Here is a 17,292-nt window from a genome sequence, read left to right on the forward strand (position 1 = left end):
GGTCAAGGTCCAGAACCAGACCCAGCACAAGGAGCGGGTGGAGATCCACCTCGAGGGAAATGACGCCCGAAGCGACAACGAAGCAGCAAGGAGAACAGAAGACGCCAGAAAAGGTGGACTGGTCAGATGTAGTGGCCAATCGCGATTCGGCAAGGTCCGGCAATAATAGAGACTCTAGGGATAATTACGGAGACATAGAGAAACGCGTAGAGAAATACAGAACGGAAAACAAGCTACTCAGACAGGAGCTAAAAAAGCAAAAAAAAGCAAAACAGTGAATCGGCAAAAAAATTGATGAACTACAGTAAACACCTAATGAAATACTCATGAAAATGCAGATACAGACGTCGCCTCCGTCGACCGCCATCGCGGCTGTCTCAACGCCAGTGATCAAAACCACAGGGGAGGGAGAGAATGAAGAGGTAGAAATGGTAGCAGTGGAAACACAGCAACCAGGCGCCAAGCGAAAAACCCCACTGACGAAGACCAAAGAGCAAAATGATCGACTCTGAAAAAGAGGTCAAGAGGCCCCGTCCTAGCACAAAAAAACAGACGTCCTCGAGGCCATGATAAACGAACTGTCGGATAAAATGGAGAAAATGTTCGATATGCTGATCGTGCGATATAGCGACAGTGAGGCGGAGAGTAAGGCACTGGCACTAAAAGAGGACAAGTGGCTCGAAGAGCTAGAGAAGAAAATTTCTAAGACATGGCGGGCACCAAAATGAGAAAACTCGTCATCTTGCAGGGAAACTGCCGTGGCTTTATAATTAAAAAGCATCGATGGCGCAACTAATCAAAATCACCTCAAAAAGAAAAAAATCTTGAAGTGATCATTTTGCAGGAGACATTCGACCACGCCAAAATTGCCGGGTATGCCACCAACAAACAACGCACACAAGGCAAGGGGAGAGACATAGTCGTGACCACATAAGTGAAGAAGGGGCTAGTTGCTATCCCACACATTACGAAACAAGTCACGGATATCAACCACATTCTTATAGAAGTCGTGCCACGATGCAAAAAGGAGAGCAGCACTTTTGTTCTAAACGTATACAGCAGGCCATCTAAAAAGGGCCTAAAGCATAATTTCGAAGAACTAATTAACGAAACGATGAATACCACAGGCGACAACCGACTTGTTCTTGGAAGAGACTTTAACGCTCCACACACGCAGTGGGGATATGGGCACTCTTCAAAGAAAGGAAAAAACCTTGCCGACTTCATCGAAAAGGCCGGACTAGACATTCTGAATGACTCAGCCTCGCACACCAGAATCGGTGTAGGTCCTCACAGGGACACCACGCCGGACTTAACCCTCTGCAAGAACGCCGGGCGAATCACGTGGGAAAACACCTTTGAGGATCCTCAGCATCGCCCTAGGCAATCCTTCTACCAGGAATTGCAAATGAACAATCAGGCGCATAGATTGGGACAAATTCCGCAAAAGCAGAAACGATAATGAACAGGGACCCATCCAAAAAATAGAACAATGTAGCAGGGAACTTCTACGAGACGTAGAAAAAGCCACAACCGAAATGGAGTGGGATGACTGGTTGGCTCGACGAGACGAGGAAGATGAGTGTGGCGGAACTCTCTCAATGCGGATGGACAGCAGGCTCACACACATTGTCGAAGCCAAAACATCTATTCAGAAACGGCTGCATAGGCAAAAACACAATCGAAATCTAAGGAGAAAACTCGCCGAGCTAAACAAACACATCAAAACACACTGTACCCAGCTATGCCATCAGGAATGCGATGAAGTTTGCAACGCCATGGACGGCATCATAAACACAGGCAAGACATGGAAAATCCTCAAGCACCTGCTGAATCCATCGGCCACCAAAACGGTGGTGAAAGTGGAAATTACCAAGTTAAAACACAGGTATAAAGGGAACATCCATCAGATGGGTGATGAAATCGTCCAGTTCTACTTCGGCAGACCCCCGGAAGTCGAACACCAGGAATACTCGGGCTCTCCCAACGAAGATCTTGACAGAGACTTTTCACAGCAAGAAACCAGGCAGTCCTACAGACTATCAAGACCAAGTCAGCTCCAGGTCGCGACTAATTGTCCAACAAGATGCCCCGGAACCTGGACCACCAGGGAACGAGCCGTTTGACAGACTTCATCAACGAGTGCTGGAGAAACGGGGAGATACCCGACGAATGGAAGAAATCCGACGTAATTCTCATCCCTAAGCCGGGTAAACCCCTAGAAATACAGAACATGCGGCCCATCTCCCTGACTTCTTGCATCGGTAAAGTAATGGAGCATGCTTGGCTGAACAGGGTTAACGGCTACCTTGAGTCTAATAACGTATACCACAGCAACATGATCGACTTCGGAAGAGGGCTCTCCACACAACATGCTATGATACAACTAAAGGAGCAAGTCATAGACCCCACTGGACGAGGCATGAGGGCAATAATCGGGCTAGATCTAAGGAAAGCCTTTGACGTGCTCGAGCACACAGCCATTCTAAAACGAATCGCGCAACTCGGCCTAGGCGAGCGCACGTACAAGTACATCAGAAATTTTCTTACGGGAAGAACTGCCATGGTTAGACTGGACGAGGAGGAGAGCATCCAAGTGGACATAGGCAGCGCTGGCACACCGCAAGGGTCCGTCGTGTCACGGATGCTGTTTAACCTCGTCATAATAGGATTATCAGAAAAATTAGAGCGAATCTAAGGCATCAATCACACATTTTATGCAGACGACATTACGATTTGGACTACGTAAGACACCAGTGAAGGCGAGATGAATAGACTTCAAGAGGCGGTGGATGCAGTCGAGAGTCATCTGGATGGCACCGGAATGGAATGCTCACCGGCCAAATCAGAACTGCTACATACCACCCCAAAATACTAGGCATGCATTGCAGAAACGTGGTGGAATCACACAAAAGAATCAGGATAACCACTGAAAATTGCACGGCGATACCCTTGGTTCAAAAGATCAGAGTCCTGTGTCTCTGGATCGAACCCAGGAGAACCAATGGGGAAACTACAACGCACCTGGAAAAGAAAGTCATGGCGGCTGCTAGGCTAATACAAAGAGTATCCAATAAACGAAGGGGCATTAAAGAAAGAAACGTTGTACGACTCGTCCAGGCCATCGCGATCAGCCATGTCGCGTACGTATATAGTGGCGTTCGTCCACTGGAACAAAGCCGAGAAAGACAAAGTCGACGCGCTGGTTAGAAAAGCGTACAGAGCTGCGCTAGGTCTACCACAATACACAAAGAACGAAAGGCTGCTACAACTCGTAGTACATAACACGCTGGACGAGATCGCTGAAGCACATAGGGTAGCGCAACTTGAACGATTGTCTGGAACCATGGCGGGTAGACAAATCATGGAAAATATCTCCATTAATTACCACAGAATGAACGGTCCCAAGGCGCATATTCGCCCGGACGTCCGGTGCGCGATAATTACGGAAAAACATCCCAAAAAATATGCACCCTGCACACAAAGTTGAGAGACAAAAAAGCCGCGCGAAAATGATCCTGAAAAACCATGGCACGCGGGAGGGTGTGCTTTTTGTAGACACCGCCCGGTATTCCCGAAATAAAGATATCAGTAATAGGGTTGTGCATGGCTCCTTCTTCGCAATGGCGGTCATAGACACAAAAGGGAAGACCTTGACCGCGGGCTCCATAAGGACCAGATCGTCGGAGGCAGCGGAAAAAATGGACATTGCTCTGGGCGTAGTCAATGGTCAAAAAAAATTACGGCATATTCACGGGGTGAATGATGATGAATGGGCGAAGCTCCGGAGGGATTCATCGGTAAACTGTGAATCTTCCGTGTAATTCGCCCAGTCGATCATCATGTAAAGACGTGAGAAACGCTGTGTGTGTATATACACAAATCAACTTTTATTTGTTCTTAGACGATGGATGGCTTGCGATGTCCCTTGCCTCGCGCGCTCGCCCATCGAAATTCTGTCTGCGAGCGCGCGCTGCTGCCGCCTTACGCTCTCTCCGCTGTGCAGCCTTATCCATCCGGCGACTCCGAGCGCGCGCCAACAGCGAACGGATTTTATTACAACGCTCCCCCTAGCGTACGCCGCCGCACTAAATCGAACGATTGTCTTCAACCAATGACACGCGCCATATGTGACATCATTCCTATTTTATAAGATCTCGCGTCTTTCATCAACTACAAGCACCGCTTTCTAGTTTATAACATCTTGCATCTTTTCATCATCAGCTACAAGTACCACCATCTAGTAAACACTACAAGAACTAAACGAGAGGTGGCTACATACAGGAGACGGTACCGCCATCTAGTGAACACTGCAAGAACTAAACTAGAGGTGGCTACATACAGGGGACGGTACCGCCATCTAGTGAACACTGCAAGAACTAAACTAGAGGTGGCTACATACAGGCTACAGGGGACGCACAGCCCACGCCCTAAGGAGCTTCGCCCCTAAAACACGACAGATAAATAATCAGTGACTCCAAGATGGCCATTACGAATTTCACAAAGGGATCGGTTTCCACTGAAGCAGCCAAAATCCTGAACCGCAGAGCAGAAGACTTCCGGAACGGCAAAATTGTACCCAAATACCTCAAGTGGATCCCGGCGCACATGAGGGAATTAAACATCGAAGACACGACCATTCCTCAAAACCTCAACGAGAACACCACCGAACCGTGCGAGAACTAACACAGCATGGCTCGGACAGCGACGGCCCGGCCCCCCACACCCACCACAAAAGGGGGCTTCTCCGGTGGAGGCGATGGGGACGATGGAGGCAACGGAGGCGACGATGAATGTGCGATACAAGACGACAGAGACAGACTGGTCACGTATCATGACATATTGGCACATTATAAGCGACAACGAGAAGAATATCCGCCACCACACAAACAGCTAGACAGATCTGGAGAAATAGATTGGCGAAGATTGCAAACCAGAACCTTTTCAAATCCAATACACCTGAACAGAGTAAATTCCAGACAATACCCACAAAAGGTACCCTCTGCAAAAACGAACACGCAGATATGACACATATTCTATGGCAATGCACACAGGTCACAGTAATATACTGAGAGGACAATATAAAACCGGACCTTCTCGAGGAGCGTTGGCTAAGTGCGCATACTAGCTCAGATCTGCACGACCAACTGTAGGCAATCTAGCGCGCCCGGACAGCGGTGGAAAGGCTGAGCCTCACCGCACAAAACGTCGGTGTGGCCTGAACCTGAGACGGTAACCCTGCAGGGTTCTTTTTAACAAAGTTTTTTCTTTCTTCCTTCTTTCCTCTGTCTCCAAACACTCACAGGCCACTCCGCAGAGCCTACTGCATTGGCTCAAATCAAGAGGATTTTGGCTAATGCCATCAGAGACATTATTGCGGTTCTTGCTAATTGTGGAAGAACATGTGAAAAGGGGCACCGTGGACAAAATAGCCTGTGCCAGTGTGTACATAAATAACGTTGAGAATATCCTGCTTTACGACCGCACTTCTTCAGCCAGTGTTGGTGGATGAGCGCATTTCGTGAGCACTATGGCAAAATGGAATGGAATGAAATAAACAAAACTACGGCAGAAATTTTGCATTCTTGAAGACGGATAGTCTTTGTTGGGGGACCTTAGACGCAAAACGGTTGGTCTGTCTGTCTGTCTCTCTGACTGTACGTTTGTACGCTTGTTCGCCCTTAACGGTACCCTTAATGGCACCAAAGTGGCTAAATGATACTCCAAACGACCAGCCCCATACGCAGCGCCCACCAATATTGCTCAAGATTCGGCGTTCATACGTGTGCGCTTGTCAATTAAAAAACAATTACTGCGCATATCTGAGGCACAATAACAACACGTCAATATTCTGTATGCGTCTCTCTTACTAGAAAAGACATATAAAAGTCATTCTAAGAACCGTAGCGTTTGTCACGTTGCGCTGACCATGCAATGCTTGCACGAAAAGGCAAATGTTTCCAACGCTTTGCTAAGATGACACGGCGGTGGCACCTACCCGTCGCCTTGCGTTCTACACCTTATCACCTCTGAGACGGGCGCACAGGGCACGCGCGCTTTGTTTTCCAAGAAAACTGCTGGATAGCGCTCAAGTCTCCCCTGTGACGTGACCTGATGCGCTCGTTCGCCTCCGCTGCTCGCTTAAGACACTGTAATGCAGTGCCTCCAGAATACCATTCACAAATTTTCTTGTGGAGAAAGTCAAATAAACGTTTTTTTCACTCTCTCCGAGCACAAGACTGTCGTCTTTTGACAGCATTTGTAGTGTAACATGAAGCTACGAGGCCAATAATTTTTTTACTAAATGCCATCTGCATTTTTTTTGCGCGTGAGCGAAACAAACTGTTTTGTGCTAGCAGACGTCGTTTATACTGTCCGGGCAAAAAAGGGAAGAAACAGGGGGCATAATCTTTTTTAGTGATTTTGTTGGGTCGTTCACTCTATCTCCCAACTTTCAACCACAGTTCACGAAATGCAGATTTGAATAAACTAGGTACCTGTGCTCATGACAGTTTGGAATTCTTGATGAGTGCCAGTTTTTCCAGCAACAAAAAAAACTAGAAAAAATATGCCAATATATTTGCCTAAAATTGCTTGCAAGGCATAACATAGTTGCAAAATTCAAAATGTTACCCACTGCTAGGTAAGTAGCGCGCAGATTCGTTTCCGTTAGGCAGGAACGTCTTGCACATAAAAAGCTGAAATTGGATTGGAACAGATAGCTAAGTGCAAAAAAATTCTTCAAAAATATTCAAAAAGGGCAATGTAGTTTCGTGCAATACTGGTTCGTTTAAATTGGAAAATTTAGTTGAAGGAAGCTCCTGGTTGAGATGACTATGTGCGATTAGGAGGAACAGGGTGAGTAATTAAAACGCGGATTTAGAAGTTGTGGTCATTGGGAGATATCTCTCAAGTGGTATTTCAATGCTATTAAGGCCAAGTGACCCTGATATAACAATTTCAGCGAACCTTTACTGACTGCTTCGTGATGCCCTATAGAATAAAGTTACAATTATTCCGAAAATGAACGTTACGTGCAGCCACAACACGGCTGCTTCACAATCTCTTGCGCAAACTATGTTAACCTTTCAGTCATCTAGAACCAGTCTAAGGGTTCAGTTTAAGACCAAATGCGACTACGCAGGAATTGAGAAATTTAGGAACGCTACGAATGTGCGTCACCTGACAGATGGACTCGGTTAAAACATTTGTAGCGGCGAGAGAAGAGAGACATGAGACGGCGTCGTAGGCAGCCGACGGGGCCGTGCCGATCGCGCCACTTTATTCCACGCCCGAAGCCGAACCGCGGTAGCTGTCCCCGTCCGACGCGCCAGGTGCGTGAGCTCGTTCTAATCCTCGCGCAGCTCGAGCTAGCATCAGCTGCGCGAGAGGCGCGGAGCGGTGATTGAGAAATGATGATGGTGATGATGGCACTACAAAGCTCCCCCCCCCCCCAGCGCTTTGCGCGATTTGAAGGCATATGAAAAAGAAAGAGAGCGACAAATGCTATATACATGAACGGCAATCCATAAAGTGTTCATTTGGCAAGTCCAGGTTGTCAACGTTTATGGGCCATCAGTAGGCGGTGTGTCTCTGGTGGGCGACTCTGGGAGAAGCGCAAGGGAAGAAGAAGGAAGTGCCGGGTCGCTGTGTTCATAGACACGTCCATCCCACAATTACGCGGCGGGACCATTCGAATGCGCACCCGTCGTTTCGAGTAGACGCGGCTGACAAACGTGCCCACAGCTGGAACTGTGGACAGGCGCTGAAGAGCTCGCACCGGCAATGTGGGCGAAATAGTGTGAAGGATCGGAACGCACCCATGATGACCGAGCACTGAAGTTTCACAGCCACAGCGGGGTCTCGGACAGCGCACAGGGTGCCGAGCATGCTGTCGACAAGGAGCAGCGTCGCAGTCGTGCTGGTGCGGACGTCTCTGTCGATGAAACACCGGCCTCCGTGTAGCACTGCGACCGGCATGCCGGGGCGTGTGGTCGAGTCGACGGATGCGGAAACGCCGTGCATTGCGGCTAGTCATGTGCACGGCAAGTGGTTGGCCCTTGCGTCGGGAAAACCTCGTAGGTGTTTGCGCCATCTTGAAGGCCAAGGCTGCAACACATGACTGTTTAGCAAGAGGCTTGAAAAAGGGCCTCTCTGTATTATGCCGAACGTGATGATTTCGTTGGCATACTATCAAGGGCGGCAGATATGCAGTTGGACCGCACGTCGTCGCTGTTGTTACCAACCAGCCTGTGTGGCGGACTGCATCCGGCGCCAAATGCTCTGGGGAATAGTCGTGAAGCTCAGAAGACGTGAGCTTTGATGGAGGATCGGGTGGCACACCTGAAAGACCATCGGTTCTCCGCGCATGAGGGTTGGTGTGCAGGTCTGCATGATCGATGACAACCTCTACAGCATGTGTGGCATATGTAATCTGCAGTGCCGTAGGCGCGCCAGGTACGTCGTCCTCAGCTGCGTCAGTCATAGTCGCAGCCTCTCGGAAGTTTGGCTGTGGTTGACGGCTTATGACTTTAACTTCGGCTGCGGGAGACTGCGGGGCTGAAGATGGTCGCTGCTGGAAGGACGCAGAGAGCGTCGAGGTGGGTGGGGAGGCGCCTTCGGACATCGTCGACGCTGAAGTCTCCGCGACCAAGGGGCGAATAGTGAGCGTGAGGATATCCGTAGTCTTGGCAGACTCCGGGGCATGCGGCGATGAAGCCGTCGTGGAGTCTGACATGTCTGAGAAATCGTGGTCTGTGTAGGCCGGAGAAGACATGCGGGTGGCGAGAGTGCCCGAGGGACAATCGGCCGAGGACTTCGAAAAAATGCACCTCGTGGCGACCCGGTCGTTGGCTACAGGAACGTATTGAAGAAGCTCGTCGGATTTTGTGGCGGACTGGTCGCGTGCAGCACGAATGTTCTGAACCTCGTCGGATGGGCATTCGTACGCGGGACTCGCGTTGATAGTGGCCGGACGAGATGTTGTAGGAGACGTAGTCGGGGAAGTTAGGTCCCGGTCAGTGAAGACTTTCGGGCCTGAGGACACCGCGCGCTGCGACGCAGACGAAACCTGTAAGTCACGCGTGAACGGCAGCGGGTGGTAGGTGAGGCCATAGCTAGCAAGCACCGCAGAGCAGAGGTCATCGTAAGGCTGCTGGCTGGAGGTTGAAGTGCCAGAGAGATGACGCAACTCTACCGAAAAGGCGTCTTGAAGAATGGCGTGCATCAGCGGCTGGTCCGTGACGCCATTCAATGCCAGAACGGCATCGAGCTGCATGAACCATACCTTGGGGTAGGTCGATTGGAACGGCGGCACTGGCGGGCAGAGTTGCGGGAACATGGCCGCGGGCCGCTCGGCGAAGGGCGTGTTCTCCGGGTCACCAATGTAGCGGCGAGAGAAGAGAGACATGAGACGGCGTCGTAGGCAGCCGACGGGGCCGTGCCGATCGCGCCACTTTATTCCACGCCCGAAGCCGAACCGCGGTAGCTGTCCCCGTCCGACGCGCCAGGTGCGTGAGCTCGTTCTAATCCTCGCGCAGCTCGAGCTAGCATCAGCTGCGCGAGAGGCGCGGCGCGGTGATTGAGAAATGATGATGGTGATGATGGCACTACACATTGCCTGATATCAAATACCTAGGCAATTTGATGACGCGCTTCATGGGTGAATTTAACAATACCAATAGCTGCTACGATTTACTAGCGAGAGCGTGGAGAACGAAAAAAAAATGGCAGCATATCCACGGAGTGAATGATGGAGAGTGGGGCGAAGATTTCGTCCGTCCATTCGTTCTTGCTTCCGTCCGTCCATGTGTCCGTCAGTGTGATCGTCCATGCGTCGATCAGCCCGTCCGTGCGTGCGTCTGTTCGTGCGTGCGTCCCTGCGTTCGTCCATGCAGCCGCCCCTGCGTCCGTTCATGCGTCCATCCATGCATCTGTCTATGTGTCCGTTCGTCCATCTATTCAACACTCTAAGTAACACCATCTCGCATCTTTTCATCATATATTCCCCATATAGAAGCACCGCCATCCAGCGGAAATTCCAAAGACTAAACGAGAGGTGGCACACGCACACTTTCTTACGGCTTGCGCTTCGGGTCCTCTTCCCACCTTTAACCACCTCGAGTTCATGGTATATACTAGTTCACTGTATTCATGGCACTGCGGCCGAACGCTCGCTAAACCTTTCGAAAACCAAAGAGGTTACGCCCAGCGAGTATGACGTAGCAAATTTTTTTCAGTCAGATAGTGCTCAATGTACATGCCAATGGCTGCTAATGGGAAATGAGAGGCGGAGAATTCGGCTTTTACTTTCTTACGGCTTGCGCTTCGTATCTACTTCCTAATTTTAACCACCTCGAGTTCATTCATGGTATATACAAGTTCATTGTATTCATGGCACTGCGGCTCAACGCTCGCTAAACCTTTCTAAAGCTAAGGAGGTTACACCCAGCGAATATTACGTAGCAACCCTTTCTTGTCAGATAGTGCTCAATGTACATGCCAATGGCTGCTAATGGTGATCGCAGCCTGCGCGTTAACTAAAAGCTGAATGCTCCTGTCTCTCATTCCCCATTAGCAGCCATTGACATGTACATTGAGCACTATTTTTTATTGTTCAACAACGCACAGAAGAAGTCTCTCCCCGGCACCACCTTGGAGGCCAAAATGTTATACTTGTTACATACTACGGGGGACGAACGGGTGCCGCTATAAGGAGTTTCGCCGCTAATAGCTGAAGAAGTGTGTTTGATGGGAAACACTTCTACGAGCGCGCTACAGCCCTGCCAAGTGCGGCCGATCGATTATCTCCTGCTTACGGTGGTACCTGTGGTGTCCACTTTTGTCTCTATATGAAACTTTGGCGGGAGATTCATGACTAGAAAAAAAGTAATAAAGGACCATGGTAATTCCAAGTACCGTAGCGTTTATTACGCTGCGCTGACAATACAACGCTTGCACAAAGAGGTAGGTGCTTCCAACGCTTTGCTAAGACGACATGGTCGTGGCACTTACTCGTCGCTTTGCATTCTACACCTTATCACCTCCGAGATGGGCGCGCACGCCACTCGCTTTGTTTTCCAAGATAACTGCCAGATAGCACTCATGTATCACGTGTGACGTACCTAGATGCACTCGTTCACCTCCGCAGCACGCATCGAGGCACTCTAACGGAGCGCCTCCAGACTACCATTCACCCATTTTCTAACGCATAACATCAAATAAACGTTCCGTTCACTCTCTCCAGGCGCAAGACTATCGTCTTTCGACGACGTTTGCAATGAAACATGCAAATACAAGGCCAATGTTTTTAACCAAGAAACTCGCTAGCAGACGCTACCTGCGTAAGCGCGTCGAGATGACAGATGAGGTTGAGTGTAGGAAAGGAGAGAGAGCGGGGACATGCATGTGCAATGGTGATGTAAACGCCACAAGGAGCGATGTCTATAAATAGTAGAGATACAGGAAACGCGAGCGTAGGTTGTTAGACTCTGCCTGCGTTGGCGTTGTGATGCGAGAGATTAGGAGGGGTGTTAGGAAAGAAAGAGAGTGGGAGGGGACATGTATGCGCATCGGTGAAACGGCCCACGAAGGGGTGGACACGCTGGCCAAGGCAGCATACCAGCTGGGCTCCCCTCCCCCCCATCACCCAAGCCGTGGCGGCCAGGGACTATACGCTTGCTCGCATGAAGAAGCTCCTCGCCTCGGTCAATACAGGCCAGAGACTGGCCAAGCGGCGACCCAGGCGTCTTCCCGTGACAGGCCTTACCAGGAGGAGATGAGCCGACCAGCTGCGGCTGCGGACCGGAAGCCTGTGGACCGTGGCCCACTGCTACCGCAAGGAACACTGCACCTTCTCAGCCCACAGCCGCTGCGGCGGCCACGCGACCCTCGAGCACTTCCTCTGTGCCAGCCCTGCATTGGCACAAGAATGCTCGAGGATCATCACAGCTTACCAGAGACATGGCGTTCCTGCCACCACCCTGGAACACCTGCTCTTCCGTTCTCGTACCCATCAACCAGTGCTCCAGAGCATGGTGGAGTTTCTTGACGAGACGACAATCGCGGCCTACGGCTCAGAACAGGACCTTTGCCACCCCTATCCCTGCTGCCGGACTGCCGTGCTTAAGACATCTGCGCCACTGCTGACTTGACCTTTTTAAATGCGAAGCGTTTCACAGCGAACTTTGGCGACATTAAACGTATCTATCTATCTATCTATCTATCTATCTATCTATCTATCTATCTATCTATCTATCTATCTATCTATCTAGCCGCCTACAAGCTTTAGCTCTCTTGGCCGTTTAAATAATGGTATTGATACCAAACTTGGTAGGGCATATCATGACTGTACAAGAAACATATTTCACTACTCATAACGTGAAAATCATGACATGTATGTCATTATTGTCATGATTTATATTTCATGTCCGTGCATCTTTCGCCGTGATTTCGTTCACAAGGTATGTTGCCAAACTGGTATGGTATGACATGACTGCATAGCGAACACAAGCCACAGACCCTAACATCCAAATAATTGACATGCCTGTCTTGTAACAACATGACTGCATGCCACACTCATGATGCACTCATTGTCGTATCGCCAGCGTCACATATACCGAATTTGATATTATGGTACGTGAATGGATGAGGAAGATATGTTACTGGGGCAAACATGATAATCATTGGATGCGTTTCATATAACTACATGACTACATGCCACGCTCATGATGCCCTGGTGGCCGTTTCGCTAGCTTCACTCTTATCAAATTTGGTATTACGGGACGTGAATGGATGACGATGGTATAATACTGGTGCAAGCATGATAAACATGAGATGCGTGTCATGTAACAATATAAGTACATGCTAAGCTCATGATGCGCTCGTGGCCGTTTTGCTAGCTTCACATGTAAAAACAGGGTATTACACGACGCGAATGGACGACACAGGTAAATGACATATCCAAACATGATCACCCCGACGTGCGTGTCATGTGACGACATGATTGCATGCCACCCTTATGATGTGCTCGCTGCCGTTTTGCTAGCTTCACGTATGCCAAATATCGTATTACGTGACGTGAATGGATGACAAAGGTATGTGACTGCTACAAACATGATAATCGTGAGATGCGTGTCATGTAAGAAATTGGCTACAAGCCACAGTCAAGGCGCCAATCTATTTCGATGTGACGTGGTGCGCGTGCTCACCGGCATTCATTTCGTCGCACCATGCTGGCGTTGCGACGCCAGGCGCCAGCTTTCCATATACCCGCAGGCGTGCGCCGCGCTGCGTTGCTTTGACGCATGCGCATTTTCACGCGTCCAGCATCCCTCCGTCACGAGAAAAGGTAGACGCAATGTGGTCTGGGTAACGCACCGGTGCGAAGGTTGCGCTGGTTGCCGTTCATTTGATTGATCAATATGTGGGGTCTAACGTCCCGAAACCACCATATGATTATGAGAGACGCTGTAGAGGAGGGCTCTGGAAATTTATACCACCTGGGGTTGTTTAATGTGCACCGAAACCTGAGCACACGAGCCTACAGCATTTCCGCCTCCCTCAGAATTGCAGCCGCCGCAGCCGGGATTCGATCCCGCGACCTGCGGGTCAGCAGCCGAGAACCTTAGCCACAAGACCACCATGGCGGGGCGCCGGTTGCCGTCGGGCTGCGCTGACAGACGGTGGTCGCGCTGGTCGCACCTGGCATCAGATTGTACAGTGCTCGCGTTTTGCTAACGTAGCGTCGCTATGTTGAAGTATATTGGATTATATTGGGCCCTTCATGATGCAATCTACATTGGACCCGCCACACTGGAGCATATTGGACCCTTCATGAGGCACTCCCGGTCGTTTTGCTAGCTCAACATATACCAAATTTCGTGATACGTGACTTCAATGAATGTCGAAATATATGACTCGTGCAAAAATAATAATCCTGACACGCGTGTCGTGTAAGAATATGACAACATACCACGCTAAAAGCGTGCTCGCTGCCGTTTCGCTAGCTCCACATATACTAAATTTGGTATCACGTGACGTGAATAGATGACGAAGGTAAACGACACATCCAAACATGATAATCATGGCACGGAAGTCGTGTACGGCATCGTTTACCTTCAGCTCGCAACATTGTGCTGATTTTAAAGTGACATATCAACCTTTCTTTTTTTTTGCTTTGCATATCATCGATTACCACTGTACGTGGGATCTGCCATTTTTTTTCTCTTCTATCCACTCTTCTCCCTTTCCCTTTTCTCGCAGGCACTGCGCCATGCTCCCTACCAGGCTGCAGATAATAAGTGCGTTCTCCCTCTTCTAACCACTACCACCACCACCACCACCACCACCAGGACTACGAGGCACATATCCCGGCATAAGATCCTCCGCAACTAAAAAACAAAGCAGATGGCGTATAGTGAAGGGCAGAGGTGGGTTGTGAGGTGTGCGGTCTGGTTACATACAGCGGCGCAAACAGGTGGGAGAACACTTCCTTGCGAACAATCCAACGTGGTGCCTTTGTCAACTTCCCAATCGGGTCACGTGTGATGGCACAGATTCAGCGCGCACATGCGCATCAGCATGTGGGGTACTGCCTACGAAGTGTGAATAAGAAAGTCCTTTCTTTCGTCAACCTGCGACACCGACAAGCTTTGTCAAACAAGTTTGTGCCCTCGGGCGGGTGCGATATCAGCCGCCTGTTATAAAATGAATATATTGCAATATATTGGTCTGTGAGGGTACCTGCATTGCAGCCGAACTCCTAAATTGCCCACAGAGATAAAGAAAAAGGTTACGTAGTGCATTTGCGCGTGCCTGTCTCTTCCGAAGGTGCCGATATGCTGGCAAGAGAAATGTGTGCCTGTATATTATTCTATTTGTTCACATAATTGACAAATTCTATTAAAATTAGTTATACCTTCCTATCGCTATTTTCAGGGCTCTCTCATTGCCATAAGAGCGCACAAAGCAATGCGAATCATTGCAGAATTAAGATAAATAATCAGCTACTTGTACCGTAAATGCGGCGATACGAGACTGGTTTCGTTGTCGTGCCCAACAGGACATTGCAGATTGATCTTGCGGGATCATTGACATATGAAGACGTACACTTTCAATATGGTATACTTAGATAAGAATACTTGAGTTTGTCACGAACAAAACTCGTGGGTGAAAACATGAATGCTGTCTCTTTCCTACCACTGACGTTACGAAACACTGCCAAAAATGATTAGCAAATCATTTTTGGCACTCACCAGCATATTACGGCCAGTGGTATAGTTGTGCGCACCAGAATTCGTATTTTCTAAATTAACACCGTCTATGAAAATTTTTCACAAAAAGGTTATAGACGCCGTATCACAAAGAGGGCGTCTCCGCGTTGGCGTCGTTGTCAGCTTCTGAGAGGTTTTGATGAAACAAAATACTTGGAGAAATCACTCGCTGTCTAAACCAGGTCTTCTGCGTGATAGTGAGAGATGCCATTGCTATGCAACGCTTTAGACTACTGCCACAAATCTGAGAACAACAATAATTGTAGAAAAAGAAGGGGCTATTCTATTTTATAATAATGTATTAATAATTACGTATGCCCAAAATAGTCTTCGCAAGCCATAGTTAAGCTTTTTCGCGATATGACTACGCCAGCTGCTTTTGACATGCACATGGTTCTACCATAGCGTGCGCTTCCTCGTGGTAAGAAGAACATGTCTACTTTGAAAATATTGCCAAAGTTGTGATAACCCATAACACAACCCTTACACGCTAATGTGTCGGCCGAGCCTGGTGAGACCAAAATATGAGCATCCTTGTCAATTGGAAAAAAGGTGTCAATACAGGTCACAGGTGTTTGCTCAAAGCAAAAATTACAGCACAGGCTAGTGCTAGCTGAGTGCTATGCATAAAAAATTGGCTGATCCCATGTACAGTGAGAATCAATCATATGCGAAGCAGGAATCAGGAAGGTTGATATGTCATTTTAAAATGAGCACAACGTTGTTATATGGAGGTGAATGATGCCGTACATGACTTCCGTTTCATGACTATCATGTTTGGATGTGTCGTTTACCGTCATCTATTTAAGTCACGTGATACCAAATTTAGTATATGTGGAGCTAGCGAAACGAGCGCGAGCACGCTATGACCGTGGTATGCTGTGTTCTTACATGGTACACGTGTCAAAATTATCATATTTGCACCAGTCATATACTTTCGCCATCCAATGACGTCACTTAACACCGAATTCGGTATATGTGGAGCTAGCAAATTTGCCGTGAGCGCATCATAAAGAGCCCAATTACTCCAATGTAGCGTTGACACGCGCGCACGCTGGGCACAACGAAGCTACGTTAGCAAAACGTGAGAACTCTGTAGTCTGACGCCAGGCGCGACCGGCGCGACCAGCGTCCGTCGGCGCGGCCTGAAGGCAACTGGTGCAAAATGTGACATGCCGAATTTCGAACCGATGCGTTACCCAGACGATACTGCGTCTCCCACCTCTCATGACAGAGGGATACTGGACGCGCTCAAACGCGTATGCGTCAAAGCAACGCAGCGCGGCGCGCGCCCACGAGTATATGGCAGGACCAGTGCCTGGCGCCGGAACGCCGGCGTGACGCGTCGACATGAACGCCGGTGAGCACGCGCACCGCGTCACGTCGAAATGTATTGGCGCCTTGACTGCGGCATGTAGTCATGTTCTCACATGAAACACATCGCACGATTATAATGTTTGCACCAGTCACAAACCTTCGTCTTCCATTGGCGTCGCGTAATGCCCAATTTGGCATGTGTGAAGCATGTAGCCATATATGGTTGTAGTGTGGCATTTAGTCAGTGTGGCATGTAGTTACATGACAGGCATATTGTGACTATCATGTTTGTATGTGTTATTTACCTATTTCGTTTATTCGCGTCACATATTATAGAGTTTGGAACATGGGAAGCTGGCGAAACGACCGGGAGCACATCAAGAGCGTAGCATGTAATCTTGTTGTTACATGACACGGATATCATGTTTACCATGTTTGCACCAGTATCATCATAATTCATTCATGTCCCGTAATACCAAATTTGGTATATGTGACGCTAGCGAAGCAGCCGCGAGCGCCATCATGAGCTTGGCATGTAGTCATGTTGTTACATGACACGCATGTCACGATTTTCATGTTAGCGTCGGTCGTTTGTTTTTGCCATGTTCACATGTCATACCATACTAGTTTTGCAACAAGCCATTTAAACGAAACCACCGCAAGAGCTGCACGACCATGAAATGTAAATCGTGTCATTCATGAC

At 49.0% G+C, this 17,292-nt stretch overlaps 1 protein-coding gene across 3 annotated transcripts in view; it reads right to left on the reverse strand.

Moving 5' to 3' along the window:
- Nucleotides 1–17,292, reverse strand: part of LOC142768653 (uncharacterized) — a 136,434-nt gene that overhangs the window by 108,699 nt on the left and 10,443 nt on the right. The gene's annotated exons all lie outside the window — the stretch shown is intronic.

This window comes from Rhipicephalus microplus, chromosome 8, assembly GCF_043290135.1.
Source record: "Rhipicephalus microplus isolate Deutch F79 chromosome 8, USDA_Rmic, whole genome shotgun sequence".
Taxonomy (NCBI): domain Eukaryota; kingdom Metazoa; phylum Arthropoda; class Arachnida; order Ixodida; family Ixodidae; genus Rhipicephalus; species Rhipicephalus microplus.